The sequence below is a fragment of the Protopterus annectens genome, chromosome 2.part1, assembly GCF_019279795.1.
Source record: "Protopterus annectens isolate FY-2018-M chromosome 2.part1, PAN1.0, whole genome shotgun sequence".
NCBI classification, from domain to species: Eukaryota; Metazoa; Chordata; order Ceratodontiformes; family Protopteridae; genus Protopterus; species Protopterus annectens.
The window spans coordinates 957,845,995-957,863,416 of record NC_056729.1 but is presented as its reverse complement, the minus strand read 5'-3'; positions in this window follow the sequence as shown (position 1 = coordinate 957,863,416).

Here is a 17,422-nt window from a genome sequence, read left to right as displayed (position 1 = left end):
ATGTATTCATTTATTCCTGGAGGTATACATGAATTCAGATAAATCTGCCAGTTTAATTCCTCCATATCCAAATGGTACATAGTTGTCTTTCCTTGTGGATCCCGTTTGATTTGATTAATAACCATAAATTTAAATTTGTGGTCATTATGTTCTATAATATGTCTTGCTAAGGCATTGCTATTTTTATGATGCTGTATATCCAATAAGTGTTCCTTAATCCGCTCTCTAAACTTCCTTTTTGTTTTTCCGACATAAAAGGCTTTACACAGCGGACATAAAGCTATATATACTACATTTGTTGTTAAACAATTATAATGTCCATGTATCCTAATATTACAACCATTAATCATTATTTCTGTACCTGAATAATATATATAACTACATGTGCTACATGTTCCACATTTGAAATTTCCTTCTCTTCCATTTTTATGTTTTTCAATTTTTCCTTTATTTTCTAATATATTTTTAAGAGATGGACTCTTTTTATATACAAATTTTATTGGTCCATAAAAGAATTGTCTCCCAATTTTATCATTTACAAAGAAGTCCCAATTTTTCTTTATTATATTTTCTATTTCTTTAGAGCAATCATCAAAATTAATAATATACAATGGTATATTGTTATAACAATCCTTCTCTAGTGTTCCTTTACTGCCCAATGTTAGTCTATTCAATGAGCCGGTTTTTAATATTGCTGTATAAATTCCATTTTCTCTTTTATTTTTTACTTCATTGAATATTTTAACACAGAATTGCTCTGGATATCCTCTATTCATAAATAATTGCATAATGTAATTTAATTCTTCTATAAAGTCCTGCTCTTCACTTACCATTCTGGCTGCCCTGACCATCTGCCCTTTACTAATGGCTTTTTTTCTGATGGCCAGGGTGCCAGCTATCAAAATGCAAGTACGCATTAGAAAAAGTGGGCTTTCTGTGTATTTGTGTTTTTAAGATGTTCACTTCCTTGTTATATATTAAATCCACATCCAAATAATTGATTTTATCATCATGGACATTATATGTGAATCTTAAAAATTTTACTGTAGTATTAATATATTCCAAAAAGTTTTCCAACGTATTTTTATCTTGATCCCATATGATAAATATATCATCCAAATATCTGGTATACATTACAAGATGTTTACAAAAATCTGTTTCAAACAAATAATTATGTTCCCAGTAACTCATTATTAAATTTGCATACATGGGGGCACATGGTGCCCCCATGGCTACCCCATTTACTTGTTGGTAATGACTTCCTTCAAAGTATATATAATTGTTGTTTAGCACAATTTCCATCAAATTTATTAAAGTATTGATTTGTTCTTGTTCAGAAGATGTGTCTCAAACAATTGTTCTTCTAGCCATATAAGGCCGATATCATGAGGAATTGTGGTAAATAGGTTTACAACATCTATTGTCACAAAAGTATATTCATTTTTCATGACTATTTTATTTAGTTTACTCAAAAAATTCCATGAATCTGTAGTTATGTAACTAAAACATTTCATACTTTCCTTGAAAAAATGATCCAAATAATGACTTATATTGCATATTACACTTCTATTCCCATCTACAATAGGTCAAAATTCCAAATTATTGAGGCCTTTATGTATTTTTGGTATTCCGAAGATACCACTGATTACTGGATGTTCATTTCGTAAAAATTCATGTTCTTTTTCAGTGATACCCCCTTGGTATAACATGTCATCCAACATCCCTTCTATTCTTCTGAAGGCTATATTTACTTGATTTTTACTTATTTCTACATATGTATCACTCAATAACATGTTAGTCATATAGGAACTATATTCATTGTAGTCCAGTATGACTATACCATTACCTTTATCTGGCCTCATAATTCTTAATTGCGAGTCATTTTTAATATCTTTAAGTAATTTTCCTTCTGTTTTTGTCATATTGAAATGTTTATTTTGCTTGTATTTCTTGTAAAATGTTCTTACATCATATTCACTTCTCCTTTCAAAGTTCACTATTTCATCGTTCATGGGTGGATTGAATAAACTAGGTTTTGTAAACATCTTGTCTTGCCTGCTTTGACATTCGATATTGTTAAAATACACTTTTAAATTAAGTTTCCGTGAAAATAACTTTAAATCAAGTATAGATTCTACCATGTTGCCTTTTTTGCATGGAACATAATTGAACCCTTTAGAGAATAAGTCAGCGTGTTCCACTGTAATATTCTTTGAGGAATAATTATACACTTTGAAATCTTGTTTAGTATTCATTATTATATGTGGATTACTTAAAAAAAGATGATCATTAGCCTCAGACACTGTGTCTATATTGGAATATACTTCTGTACTTATATCTTGTGATTGCATACAATTGTCATTATTATCTGCATAATGGTCTGGATTACAATCTATATAAAAATTAACTACTTTACTATAATCTTCTGCATGTTCAAATATTAACTTATCAACACTTACGCTTCCCCCATTATTGATTCCATTACTGAACCCATCTTCATTATACTGGTATATACTTAATTCTAATAACACATTGTCATTCATGTTGTCATCACCATTTTGATTCCCTTCTGTTATTAGATTATTGTTATTATTCATTTCATATATACTAATATTGTCATTTGTTACATTCACTACAGGTTTCAATACACTGGAAGAAGTCGTCAGTGAATTACAAATATCTACATGCTCAAGACATTCAATATTTAAGTCTATGCGGGACTTACCCACTTCGATGTTATAATTGTCCAACTCATACAGTTGTAAGGTATCATTAGGTCCAAAGGAACTGAGCAACGCTGTACTGACCCCCGCCTTACCGACAACACTTTTCATTACATTTTCCGTTTCCTGCCCGCTGTAAGTCCCAAAAAAAGTCTGTTTCGGTCTGGCACCTGTTTTGTTAAATTCTTGTTGGATCACGACTTCATGTTGGTTCCTCAGTCGATCAGAACGCCTGACGCCTTCTTCCATGCTCTCTTCGCCTTCATTGCAAGTATTTTCGTCATCTCCCTCGAACGGCGGGTTGACGTCATCTACAATTGCCGAAACGTGCTTTGTTTGTTGGTTGCCATGGTGTTGACCTTTAGGATTACCAGATTTTGGATATGCTTGTTGTTGCTCATATCTTTGAATGTCCCTTTGAATTTTACTATTTTTCTTTTGAAATATATTATCACAACATGTTGTAACATCTGATATAATATGCGTATACTGATTGTAAGCATGCTCAAAGAGAAGATCTTTTGATATGTTCCGATTTAGCTCTTCTAGTTGGATTAATAGTTCTTCAATTTTTATGCTGTTATGCTTCACCATTATTTCCATCAACCGGATACCACAATTGTCAAATAATTCATGTAATTCTTTCAGCATGTTGACATTTTGTTCACAGCCACTTGGATACCTCCAAAGCCGTAAACCCTTGGGAATAATTCCCAATTCTATGTTACGTGACAAATAACTATTTTCTAGTTGTGTCCGTTTAAGTTTAAATAGTTTTTTCTCAAATGTTCTCAGCATTTCCTGCATTGGTTGTGATTCATGTATTACTTCTACTGTTGAACTTTGTCTAGTGTAACCACTCTGAAAACTGAAAACATTGGTTTTCCAGCTAGTTACATCTTTTACAGTTTTTTCTTTACTACCATTATCAGAGTTACCTTGCATTGTTGAAATAGGTGGCGTTGGTTGTGTGAGCGGGAAACCCAAACTTTCCCCTGATTGTATTAAATCCACCGCTTCTTTTGTGAGTATTTTCTGTATAAGAACCGAATGTTCTTTTAGGGTTTCACTAATTTGCTGTAACATACTCCCGACATCCACCGAACCACTCTCGCTCGCTATATAAACTGGTAACCAGAAACTTTACTGTAACTTGATTGAAAAACAGCAAGATGTAGTCGATGCCAATAAGGAGATGAAAGCAGACCCAAAATTGTAGAATATATTCTTATAGTATTCGAACAACTCAACGAAAGGCCACCACACGTACTTTGCAGCAAACACCTCTTTATTGACCTAGGTTTCGTCCTTACGAACTTCTTCAGAATACATACTACTGTTTCAACTCAACATATTTATACTATGTCACATATTGAATAATTACTTAATTGATGTCCTTAATTTACAACAATAAACTTTTTTAAAAAGGAAATGGCTTTGTTGAAAACATTGTATATTAATGAAAAACATTATACATTTTTAACTCATGTACATATATACTCTAATAAAATTGTATGCACATATACACTTTAAAAACTTCTAATTAAATGTACATTTAATCAAATATTTTTACATAAAATAAATATAAATATACATTATATATACATTTGTTGAACCTTCCCATGTTTGCTTTCACATCTGAGAAGTAAATGCTGAACAAGAGGGGTCCCAGGACAGAGCCCTGTGGGACACCACTTGTGACTGGCTTTGAGTCTGACATGGCTCCTGCAATCTTGACTTTATGGGTTCTGTTCTTTAGCCAGTTTGCAACCCATCTTGTGACATATGGATTTACATTTAAGCTGTTTAGCTTATCTATGATCCCCGAGTGGGGTATTGTGTCGAAGGCTTTAGCCAAGTCCAGGTAGGCTGTATGGACTGCCTTGCCCTCATCAATGGCTCTAGTGACTGTTTCGAAAAAGTCAACCAGGTTTAAAAGGCAGGATCTGCCCTTTACAAAGCCGAACTGGGTGGGATCAAGTGTCTGTAGGTCCCCAATGTCGTTGTTTATGAGCTCCATAATAATTCTTTCCATTGCTTTGCAAACCAGGCTGATCAAGCTTATGGGGTGGTAGTTCCCAGGGTCTGTAGTGGAGCCTCCCTTGTGGAGTGGGACCACTGTTGCTGTACGCCAGTGTTCAGGTACATATCCTGTAGTAAGGCTAAGGTTAAGTAACATTTCTATATGCGGGTTTAGCTCCTCTTGGATTTCATGTATCACGCAGCCAGGGATACTATCGGGTCCCATAGATGCTGTGTTTTTTGCTTTGCTGAGGGCGGTTCTCACCTGGACATCAGAGATGACAGGGAGGTTACATTCAGCTGGGATGAGTATTTCTTCTTTTGGAGGTGAGGGAGGGGAGAAATTTGCACTGAACCTGTCTGCCAGAATGTTGGCAATATCTGTGGGTTCGGTAAATTTTTTGTCGTTGTGTACTAACTCTGAGCATATCTGAGGGTTTCCACCCAGGTTTCTAACATAACTGAAGAATGCCTTGTGGTTATCTTTAGTGTCATTGGTGATTTTTATCTCAAAGTTGGCCTTGGATGTTTTTATGAGCGTAGCTTTCTACTAGTGCTGATCAGAGATAGGTTCATAGGTTCATAGGTTCATACTAGGCTATCTGCCCTGGGGTAATTATAAGCCTAGCCCGATTCTGTATGGCTTACGCCACCCCTTGATTTGAGTATACTGTGCCCTTTTTAAGGTTTAGTTTACTGTGCCTCTGGCTAATAGTGACACGGGAGTAATCCCTGGGACAAACCTACGATCCCCCATCCACTTATCGAGATTCCTCTTGAAGAGATTCAGTGAGGTGCTCTACCTCACATGAACTGGAATTCTATTCCAGAGCAAAGGGAGCCTCTGGGTTATGAACCTGTCCCTCCAGCAAGTTCTATTTATTTCTGTGCTGAGGTTCAAGTCCCTCGAACGTGTGGCTCTAAGGGATTTAGATTTACTGAGGTGGATCATGTCCATTAATTCTGGATTTGACATAGCTTTGTATGTCAGGCATAGATCGCCTCGAAGTAGGCGGTATGCAACTGAGTAGAGCTGGAGTTTTTTTAACCGAGCAGCATATGGCATCTGTTTGAGACCCTTGATCCTCTTGGTGAGATACTTTTGGGGTCTTTCTAATTGCTGCAGGTGTCGGATAAGGTACATCCCAAAAGGGGCATTGTATTCTATGATGGGCCTGATGAGGGATGAATAAAGGGGCACGATTACCTCTCCTGATCTAGATGTGAAACCCTTCATGATGAGGTGGGCTATGTAGAAGGTCTTTCTAACCACTTTGGCAATGTGGTTTTCAAAGGAGAGATTGCTATCAACTTGGGTCCCCCAGGTCCCTAATAACTTTCTCTGTACTTAATGGGTTTCCGCCTATGTGGTAATTTGTGGGCACATTGTTTTTGCCACATCATTTGATGTGGGCTTTTTAAACAGTTTGTAGTTTAGAGTCTTGTATCTGAAGAAGTCTGGATAATATCCGGACGAAAATCGCTTAATTTCATTGCTTGTATTGTTGTGACTTTTGCCGCACGTGAAGGGTGCAATTTACTCCACATTAAAAGTATTGCTTCAATCAACTTGCAGAGTGGAGCTTGGTTCCTGTTGTTTGTTCATCATGGATATGACAAACAAAACATTTGACCTGAAAAATTGGCTCAAAGTCTATCAATAACATCATAATCACTAGTCTCCAATAATAATCTCATGCTCTCCAAACAAAAAATTATATTGAAAACTACCACTCCACCTCCCTTATCAGCATTTTTTATGACAATGTTGGGATTCTGTGATAGTGATTGTATGACTTTAAATTGTTCAGCCGTTAAATTGCAGAGCTCATCACTTTGCTTGTTACTATAAAGCTTATATATTTCATTCTCCACAGCTTTCTCAAACAGTTGTAAAATCTTATTTGTATATGGAACAAATGTACTCAACTGTTTGAGAATATCAGCATTATATGCATTGTTATTAAGATTGCCAAACAAGATCTTCAAATTTAAGTTCTGTATAAACTGTTTAAACTCTAACAGAGTAATAGAAACATCCACTAGCCTTGAAGGGACGAATTTAAGGCCTCTATTAAATACAACATTTCACTACTATTTAGCACGTTTAGAGAGATTAAAAACAAGTCTGACTTCCTCGTCTCATCAAGTGTAACAACATCAAGTGTTGTTACACTTCGTGTTGACTCACCTTTTATTTCTATTCTACATGCTGATGGTGTAAAAAGTGTACAAGTGTTTTAAACAAGTTCTCTGATTTTTACACAAGACAGTATTAACCTCATATGTGAGTTGTTACCATTGGTACTAGAGAAAAATGTCTCTATCTTCCAAACTGGCATTTTCCATCAGGTGAAAGGTGTAGTGGCATATGCAAATATTGTTATGTATATTTGGGAGACGAGATGTGTTTTGTCTGCAAACAATCCCTATAGTAAGCAAATTGTTTTTATAAGAGATTTGTGGATAACTTATTTGTTAAATGGTAGGGTACCAGAACTGAATTTGAGAGCTTTCTCATATATATTAATAATACAACTACATTTTTAAGGTTTAAGTATGAGTTTTCTACCAAGATTAGTTTTTTATATGTGATGTTATATAAGGATGCAGCTAGTAATACTGGGATTGAATTACGCCAGAAAGCAGTGAAAAGGAATTCCTATTTACATTGTACCAGCATGCACCCTCATTTTATTTTTAAGAATATAGTAAAAAAACATATGAGAGAGTATCCAGGCTTAATATAGTTGATACGACTATGGATAAACAATTAGAGGATATGGCTGTTGATTTTCACAAACGTGGTTATTTTAAGAAGGATACTAATTTAGCATCTATTGAAGCTAAGCAGGCATGTTCTACCTCCAACAGACCATTATATCAACAGTCATCTTTTCAACAATTTTGTACTTTTGGTAAAGATGTTGATAGGAGATACACCCAGGAGGTAAGGTGTATCCAAACATATGATAGGAATACCCGGTTAGTTACGCAGATAATAAAAAAGCATTGGTTTATGTTACAGGACATCAGTGAATTGCAACATTATATATCTGACAAACCCTGTTTTAGTTTTAGACGAGGCACTACACTTAAGCAATCTCTTTGTTATAAAGAACAACTGAATAGCTGTTTTAAGGGGGTCAGGTAACAAATATGGCACATATAGATGCAATACCTATAATTATTGCATATATATATATATATATATACAGCTAAAGTTCCTTTAAACATCCTGTTACAGGGTATGATTTTTGCTTACAAGCTTATCACAACTGTAACACCCAGAATGTTGTTTACTTTGGCTAGATGTGAGGCATGTGAATGTTGCTATGTTGGTAAAATGAATAGGAAACTCAAGGAACATATTAGTGATCATTGTTCTGATATTAAGTGAAAACTCATGATCAATGCTCTTTATAAACATATATCTGATAAAGCAGATTCTCATACTTTTAAGTCTTTGATTTTAAAAGTGATTTTTATGCCCTGACGATGCAGTGATATTAAACTTTTGACTGAGAATGAAGAAATGCACTGGATATTGAGAAAGAAAGCACATTTACCACCAGGTTTAAATGGTGCTTTCACTTTAAAACCATTGCGATGGTTTTATATGAACAGGTGTAATTAGTTGAGATGATTAATGATTTGTACTATTTATATCTGTATTCAGTGTATGATGTTATTTAGCCTGAAGAAACCTTTGGCGAAAGTTTTAACTTGATGTAACTTGCTATTAAAGTGTTTTCCGTGGGTTCAGTGCTTTTTTTATTTATTTCTAGTTTTGGTTGTTGAAACTACTGGATTTGTTCTTCATTCATTTGTGTTATTATTACAGAATATTGAAGGATATAAAGTCCAACACTCAAATGTTTGTCTGTAGTTAGTATTATTCAGCAAATTCAATATACAATAATTTACCAGAACACCACAAATGTATGAGGAACAGACAAGAAATATGAGGCAAAATTCTGGACAGTCTGTGAAAATCTGTACAGTTGAGAGGTATGCAGACTGCCAATCTGTATGTGGAGTAACAGTATGAACCTCAGTCACATATGAAGTACAGCGGACAGCTGGGGAATGCCGTGGATAATTTCAGGGAAGCGCAGTACTGCAGAAACAGGTGCAGCTGGCAATGTCTACAGCACACAAAATCAAAGACTGGAGTACAGGTATTTCTGGGCTAGAGTCACCTTGTAAGCACTGACAGTCCCACTGGGCATGCACCTACACTTACTTAAAATGAACGCACTTCTGTTGCCTCATCATCAGAATGACCTGCACTATGTAAATACATCTTTACATACGCACATATACATATACATATCTGTCTGTCTCTATCTCTCTCTCTCACACATGATTAGTATATTTATTGCTATGTACTGTGAAATAGATATATACCGATATATATATATATATATATATATATATATATATATATATATATATATATATAGCTGTATATATATTGCAATGATACATAGACTCTCCACATACATCTACATAACACATACACATATCATACACACACACAGCTACATTTATAGAGACATCCCTGTTATAGACAGATATGTGTGTGGATGTATATATTGTCCCAAATACCCTATTGATGGTGAGCAAATCTGCACTCACACATGCATGCAGTTGTTCAAAGAAACCAAACTAAGGGAGCAACAGTACATAATCCACTCACCTACAGACCCTGTGCCTGCTGGATGTCAACAGGTAGACAGACACAGGTGAACAAGTGGTGTAATGTATAATGTTGTCAATGCACATGTGGTAAGTATTGTGAGCTATAGTGCATAGGGCTAGACAGGGAGAGGTCCTAATCTCACTCCAGCTGACTTTGTGTATGTGTGCGTGTGTGTGTGTGTGTGTGTGTGTGTGTGTGTGTGTGTGTGTGTGTGTGTGTGTGTGTGTGTGTGTGTGTGTGTGTGTGTGTGTGTGTGTATGTGTATCCCCCTGCAACACATCTACCATGTTTTCATAGGCTAACCACCTGCAATGGTGATGCACTTTTTGGCCTGGTAACTAACTGCCGGCTTCCAAACTGCCCTCCTCCACAAGCCCTGATGATGTCATCCACCTTAAGACTGCTGGCCAACAGTCTAATATCACACAAGAGCTGTGGTGCATGTGATAAGTACTGTGAGCTATAGTGTGTAAGACTAGGTAGGGGTTCTAATCTCATGCTTCCCAACTTGGTGTGTGTATATGTATGATAACCTTTGTTACTTAGACATAGGTAGGGTTTAGTGTTATTTTATTTGTAGTGGGTGATGTGCCCCAAATGACTGACCACAACAAAGGCTGCTAATATCAGTAAGCATTATATGTTCTAAACTGTTAGTACTAGCAGACATAAGCTGTGTTGCATGCATCGGGTACTGTGATCTGTAGTGTGTACCAGTACATAGGTAAGTGTTCTAAGCTACATACAGCCAGCCTGCACTATTTGTGTGTTTTGGCATGTCCTGTATGCAGTGAGTGGAAGTGATGTTAGACAATGTGGTTGTGTTTGTGTGTGAGGCTATTACAGCATTTTACAACATGTTACAGTGCCATAGGGCATGTGAACTTAACTAGCATAATGACCATATGGCACTCACAATCAGAGACATCTTTATACCCCTCGGTACAGGATCAGCACATATTGGCCCAGTCCAAGAGGGACTCAGGCAGATGCTGTGTGTTGAGATGGTGGTCACCTAGCCAATCTTACAGATGGTGTGTGCTGAAGTGCACTGAGGTCCTCTGTGTACCATTAGGCAGGGTCTGTTTCAAGGGTGTGTTTAAGTCTGCTAGACAAATGTGTCCCACAACCATGTAGTACTAACATCACATAGTAGGTTAATGTCCTTACAGTGAGTCACCTGTCTACAATGCTTCCTACAGATAGGCAAATTATGCACTTCAGCAGGGGTCACACCTTGCCCTGTTTGCAAGGCACAGATCACTTCTGAGTAGTCTACATGTCACAGGTGTTAGCAACCCACATTGCAGATGATTAGCAGTGAGCACATACCAAAGATGTGAAGTGACTTTATGAGGGGCCATTCTGTTGTGTGCAAGTACCAGTACAGCTTTGAAAGGTACATCAACAAATAGCCATTGCACTTAGATATTGGTATGCTGAGAAAAGAGTATGTGGAAGTTATGAGTATGTCACCTACTGGTGACTGTGTCCTCAGCTTTGCCATATGATCCTGCCATATCACTGTAGGGATATGGTGATCTGAGGCACATTAGGTATACACCTGTGTGGCTAGGTCTGTTGCCCACTTTTCACCCCTGAGTATGTACATCGCATGTTGGGACAGATGTGTTACTAAGCGGGGACAATATTGTAGTGTCTATATACCACACACATTTGAACCATTACATATGAAGGTATGGACACACAGTACTGTACCCTTTGACGGTCACTGTTCGTTAGGATGTGGGGACGCATTCACTGTTGTACCACCAATACTAACAGGTTTTGGATGTAAATTTCAAGCTGTCACTGCTATACTGAATGTGGCAGCCAGCACAAGTATCATTGTGTGCAATGGCACCCTTGCCATGTGTCCACACAGGCATATTGTACAACTGTAGTAGCCACACAGGTGTCATGTTATATCAATACACAGTGTACATAACATGTCCTATGGAGTCCGTGTCACAACCGTACAAATGTAATCCATCTCCTAAATGGTTTGAAGGGGATGTGTATGCACCCATACAAGAAGGTGTCAGATCCCACTGTGTACCGCCCCCATTGCCATGACAGGAGTAACACATGTCTTGCATGTTCTACACATCTACAACATAAATGTGGTATACATAGTACATACTGGGAAGACTGCTATGTAACACAGACAGTACACCCTACATGAAACAGGCCCCCCCATGCATGCAAAGCATACACCTGCTGTGACACACATCATGTGCAGGTTACACAATGGGATGCAGAACATGACATGCATAAGTGATGTTGGCCAACTGTCTGAGCTGGACACAGGATATGTGTAGATGGATCAGTTCCATCACTACAGCTTGTAGATGTGTAATTCTGAAAACTCAGGTGCACATATCAAGGGTAGTAGACCTTATCACAAATTATGAATGCATGAGTATGCTAACTGCCACCATTGTCCTTGTTAGACTATGCACATATGAACCTATGGCGCCATGCACTTATATGTCTGTACCTTGCTGAAGTCATATTTCTGTTGTGCTGCCATGACATCTTGTGGCACTTTATTGCTACCATGTATCTATTGGTTATCTCGTCAGGCTCCGGGAACAGAAAATACACAGGTCCACGACACACCTGTCATCATGTAATAGAACTGCCAGTACAGCATCCTACAACATAAGTTACACAAATGTATGTTGCGTACTCATGACACATGCCAGCATAAAGTATCTGTTGGTGACCACTACAAGTGGCATGGCAAAACAATACTGCATTACTGAAGTACATGTCAAGTAATATAGTCACTCTGTACATCAGACACATAGTGTCATTTCCTTGCATCGATGGGAAGGATGATTGAGATGTGGCAAAGATGTCATCACTTGCACAGGGTGTTGTGTGGGGGTACTGGAGGCCTAGGCTGGCCCAAACTGTTGACAGCATGTATGAGTCAAGAAGAGGAGTGGGATAGATGGACCACGGAGAGGTGCCGTGTGTGTCTGTAGGTGACCGGGATGTGACAATGGTGTGTGAGTGTGTGCATCTGCATAGTCAAGCACCATGCTAACCCTACATGTGTGTATATTGGAGAACTGTGGACCATACATGGTAGAGTTGACAGTTCACCATCTCTGGCCTTGAACATGGGAACTGGCTCTGCCAGGTGTTGCACTGGCACCACCAAGCCCAAGGTCAGATGCTGTGCTAGTACCTGATGGTGACTGGTGTCTGCTGGGACCGTGTTTCCTCATGGGACCACCCAGAACAATGAGCCCATGGCCTGCCATGTCATGGTGTGAACAGACACTCTCCTCTGTAGTGCTGGATGTACTGCCACTATGGGAGCGTTACTGTGCATGGCCATGTGGACTCTCAGCAGATAGTGTTGCTGACCTATCTTCATGGGCCCGGTGCCCAACTCCAACCAGATGTTCCAGCACAGACAATGTGCTGTCCAAGACACACACTGTCTCAGCCCACCATCTGTCCACTGCATCAGTGAACTGATCCAGGGTGTCCCCAATGTGGTGGAGGCAGTAACACATGTCAGACTCTGCTGCATCCATAACCCTAACCTTATGTCTGGTGCTCTGTTTAGAATGTGCCTGTGCCTACATAATGGCTCAAAACATGTGCTGAGTGACCCGTGATGTGATACCTGCAACAGGTGGTGGACAGACAGCAGTCCTCCTATAAGCACAACTGTCAATCCACCTGTGTGGAACCTCACCAGCTCTCTGGCTATGGCCAGTGTCTACTCTCACTGGAGCAATAGTTGCCATACTTGCCACACTTTCCTGTGCAATGTCTCCACCCTATGACTGTCCAATATCTGTGGCTTTTGGGGACTGGGTGTGTGTGGTGACAATGGGAGCAGAGAAGAGATGTGAACCTTTGGGACAGATTCAGCCCCCAACAAACCTACCTGTGCCTCACTGTAGCCACCACCATCATCAGAGCCCGAAGAGACACTGCCATCAGGTTGTGTGTGTGTGTGGGGGGGGGGGGACTCCAACTCCTCCGGTCAACATTGAAAACCAAGACGAAAGCAGCACAATACTACCTGCACTATTATGAATGGAAAATTCACCAAGAGTCATAATAATGAGGATCAACAAATGCATTGCCAGTCTCACATCTTCTCATCTTCATTTTCATGCTCAACAGTCTTCCTCTAAACAAACTATACATTTAACGCAAGGCCTGTATAACAAGCATGTCAGATAAATCAAGTAAAACCTGACCAGTACAATTTACGTTTTAGTTATTTGATATGAAACTATACTTGATAAACCAACACATAAAACCCAGTACACCTATCTTAACAAATATATACAAATACAGGTTTCAGTGCCTAAGGTATGTATTATCAATCTTTTGGTTGTTAAAAGGCATGTCGGATTAATTGCCTCATGTAAACCAGGAGGCTTATTCCCCCTTAACTAAAACTGCAAAAGTGTTTCTGTTCATTCAACTACACGCCTTTGATTACCCACTCTAAGAAAGTTAGGTAAATGTTCCATAATGGAACATACAAACAATCTACCCTGGTTACACACAAATGTAAGTGTACATAGGGCATTATTCTGGCCCTTAACTTTAAAAGCATATATATGTTCCATAACAAAACAGTATCAAGCTTACCAAGAGCAGAGCAATGACCGTGAACAATACCTGACAGACCTGTAAAAAGTTGAGGGTGAGTTACTATCAGTATCACTGCATGTTGCAGTGCAACAAGGTAATGCATGCATATATCTCACTTGTACAGTAGCTACTGTGTTACTTGATGTATTGTTGACATGTGTATGACTGTACAACTGAGCTTAAACCCAAACACCCCTAAAGCAGATAGACCTGATACCCACGTAAAAGTATGTACATATGTACATCCTAACACAATAAGAGCTACAGTATTACAATGGTGATCACAGTATGCTTACCTGCATGCTCCACTGCTGTGGATACTGTGGCACCCACCTCCACAATATATGGTATGTTGGATGCCTGGAACCTGTCATGTGTTCCTAAGTTCACCAGGAATTTCTCAGTGGCTGAGAGTGGTTGTTATGCTACAGGCCCTACACCGGTGACAGCATGATCCCTGGTTACATCAGCTGCCCTTCGTTGTGCAGCATTCACCATGTCTGTAGCAGGGTGTTGAACCTGCTCAAATGTCCTGTCCTGGTGGCCACTGGCCCACAGTGCAACTCACTGTTCCCTGTTATGCCTCTCCTGGATAGCAGGTTGTGATGATGCTGCCTTAGTCCTTCAAGTATTATTTCAATCTCTGCATCTGAGAAGGGACATGGTGTCTATGGTTCATTATTCCTAAAATACAACACAAGGGGAACACATTACAGGGTCTGATATGTGGATGTCCACTATGTACAGATACAGCAAGGACAGAATGGTCAGCACTATACACTGCTTGCTCCCACATGTCATACCCCACAGTGTGACAAAATGCTACATGTGTGAATACAACTGAAATAGTATCAATACTGAGGTATTTCTCTGGGTGCCATGAGAGATTCTGTTGTATGATCATACACCCAACACTCCAGTCTACTGTGGTGTGTCCCCTAAGGTCAACCATCCAATAATATGTCATAAGACCAGTGTCAGATAAATAACAGTGTGCTATTACAACCACTATTAAGGGACAGTCCAACAACACCAGTGTGCCACAATAACAAAAGACAATGCAACCTTGAAGTATTGTACATCCCCTGTAGGTGTAAGACAGCAGGATATGAATGACATGTCATTACCACATGTCTAAGACAGGCTTACTGCTGTAATCCTTATTCCCCATACCTCTATCCTCCCATCTGCATCTTGTTATACAAATAAATAGTTACATACCTGGTGGAGTGCAGTACTCCTCTGATGAAATGTGCTGCTAGTAATGTTTCTCAAAGGTGTGCTCTGTGTGAGGAAAGTCTTATACAGAATGTTTCCCCATACCCAGCTACTTGCATTTTTAACATGCATCTCATCAGCAGGTAATTACCTATAAACTACTCTGTGGCTCTAATATGCTAATTGCAGCCAAAACAGCTAACTTTACTATCATTAGCCAATGACATGCAACTACTGTGCAATATATAAGGCCTTCATGTAGACCATGGCCCCTTTCTTAGCTGTTGAGATGGACATTAGTGGGGTGAGGAGACTACAGTGTCACAGAGTGTAGGTCTGTAGCAGAAAACTTCACATATTGCCGTGTGTACCCCAGGCTGCAGGTGCTGTTGCAGGTTATACACATAGGCAGAAAGTGTGAACACTTTGGAGGACAACAAGCTGTAGGTGTATTTGTGTCAGCTGTGTCAGCCTTGTTGTAGAGGAAGAGCCAGGGTGAGGGTGCCCCTTATACTCCAATTAAGGCATGTGTTTAAGGTATGTATGTTAGGCAACTGTGTCAATAACAGAGTACTAGGTGACATATAGTAATGCTATACGGATATGTGAAGTGTATCCCTACCTGCAGGCCTGTGACTTCCAACACTGAAAGCTTCTTTAATTTGCAATGCTTTGTGTGGATAAAAAGTGCATAAGTCATTCATTAATTGCTGTCGTCACAATAATGTAATTGAAATGTAACACAGCACTGGATTTGAACCCAGGAATGCGTGTGGCAAAATGTACTACATGTATGGCATTTAACAGACTGAGCTACTGAGTCAATGCTACAGTTGGTGTATTTGCAGATATATGTGCACACATACAGGCTGTGACATACATTTACTACATCCATCAGTATTTGCATGGCTTTATATGTATGTATTTCTGCACCAGACTACCATTTGTACATGTATTTTGCCATTAATGTCTTAGCAGGTGACTTTCCACATGTTGCTGATAAATGTGAACAGTAGCAAAATCCAGTAGCACCACCAAAGAACGCTCCAGTACACAAATTAGAAGAAAACTAAAAAGGTGCCTAACACCATAGACATAAAACTGGAACTTTAATACAACAAAAACAAGAACAGGATAAGCACTTTCGGCGTGTGCCTTCCTCAGATCCTGAAAACAATTCCTACACACAACTATTTAAGAGCCAGCTAACCAATCTAGTTAAAAGGCAATTAAGCAATTAGAAAATGAGGCAATGAAACATAGCAACACTTACTCCCTATTTGCATAGTGTACTTGTAACAGAAACACGTTTTAAAATGGCTTAGAGCCAAGCTTAGAAAAAAACTACATTTTGTTAAAGACAATCAGCATAGAATATTGAAACTTACATTAAATAAATAAAACACTGCTGTCATAACCATTACACAGCTTGTAAATCTGTTAAAAATGCAGATCTCATAATGTTAACATAACAGGTTCACAACCATAATATTAGAGAAGCAACAGTCACAGCCTGATATACAACAAACAAATAACTATTGTTATTGCATAAAAGTCTGGTGAACACTCAGAATTCATATTATGAACAAAATAGACACAAAACTCACCCATTAATAGCAGAATACACTATAACTTCAAACTTAAAAGATGTCATGTTCACATCTCTAAAAGAAATGAAAGCATGCATAAACACCTATTCTATAGAAAGTATACAGAAGGAATATTACAGAGCTGACATCTGTAACAAAGATGGATAGAAAGTAAAAAATAATAAATATATAATGAGCTTCCTTAATGGCAAAAAGTCAATCTTTGCTCCTTCAGGAATGGTTTAAGTGGAACAACACCATTAAGCCCTGGGAAACAATCAGCCCTTAAGTTCATTATCCATTTAGATTCTTCCATTTCTGTTTGATTTGTTACATCCCCTTCTCTTATAGTTGGACGAACCATTGCAAGGACCATAAATCTAAATGTATGGGTGGTATTATCTCGAATATGAGCATACAATGCATTCGTAACAATTTGTCATTCCATTAATATACTGTTTAGAGTAGTAGGGTCTACCCTTATTCATTCTCAGATCTCTTGCATGATCTATTGTTTTTCCTTCTCTTGC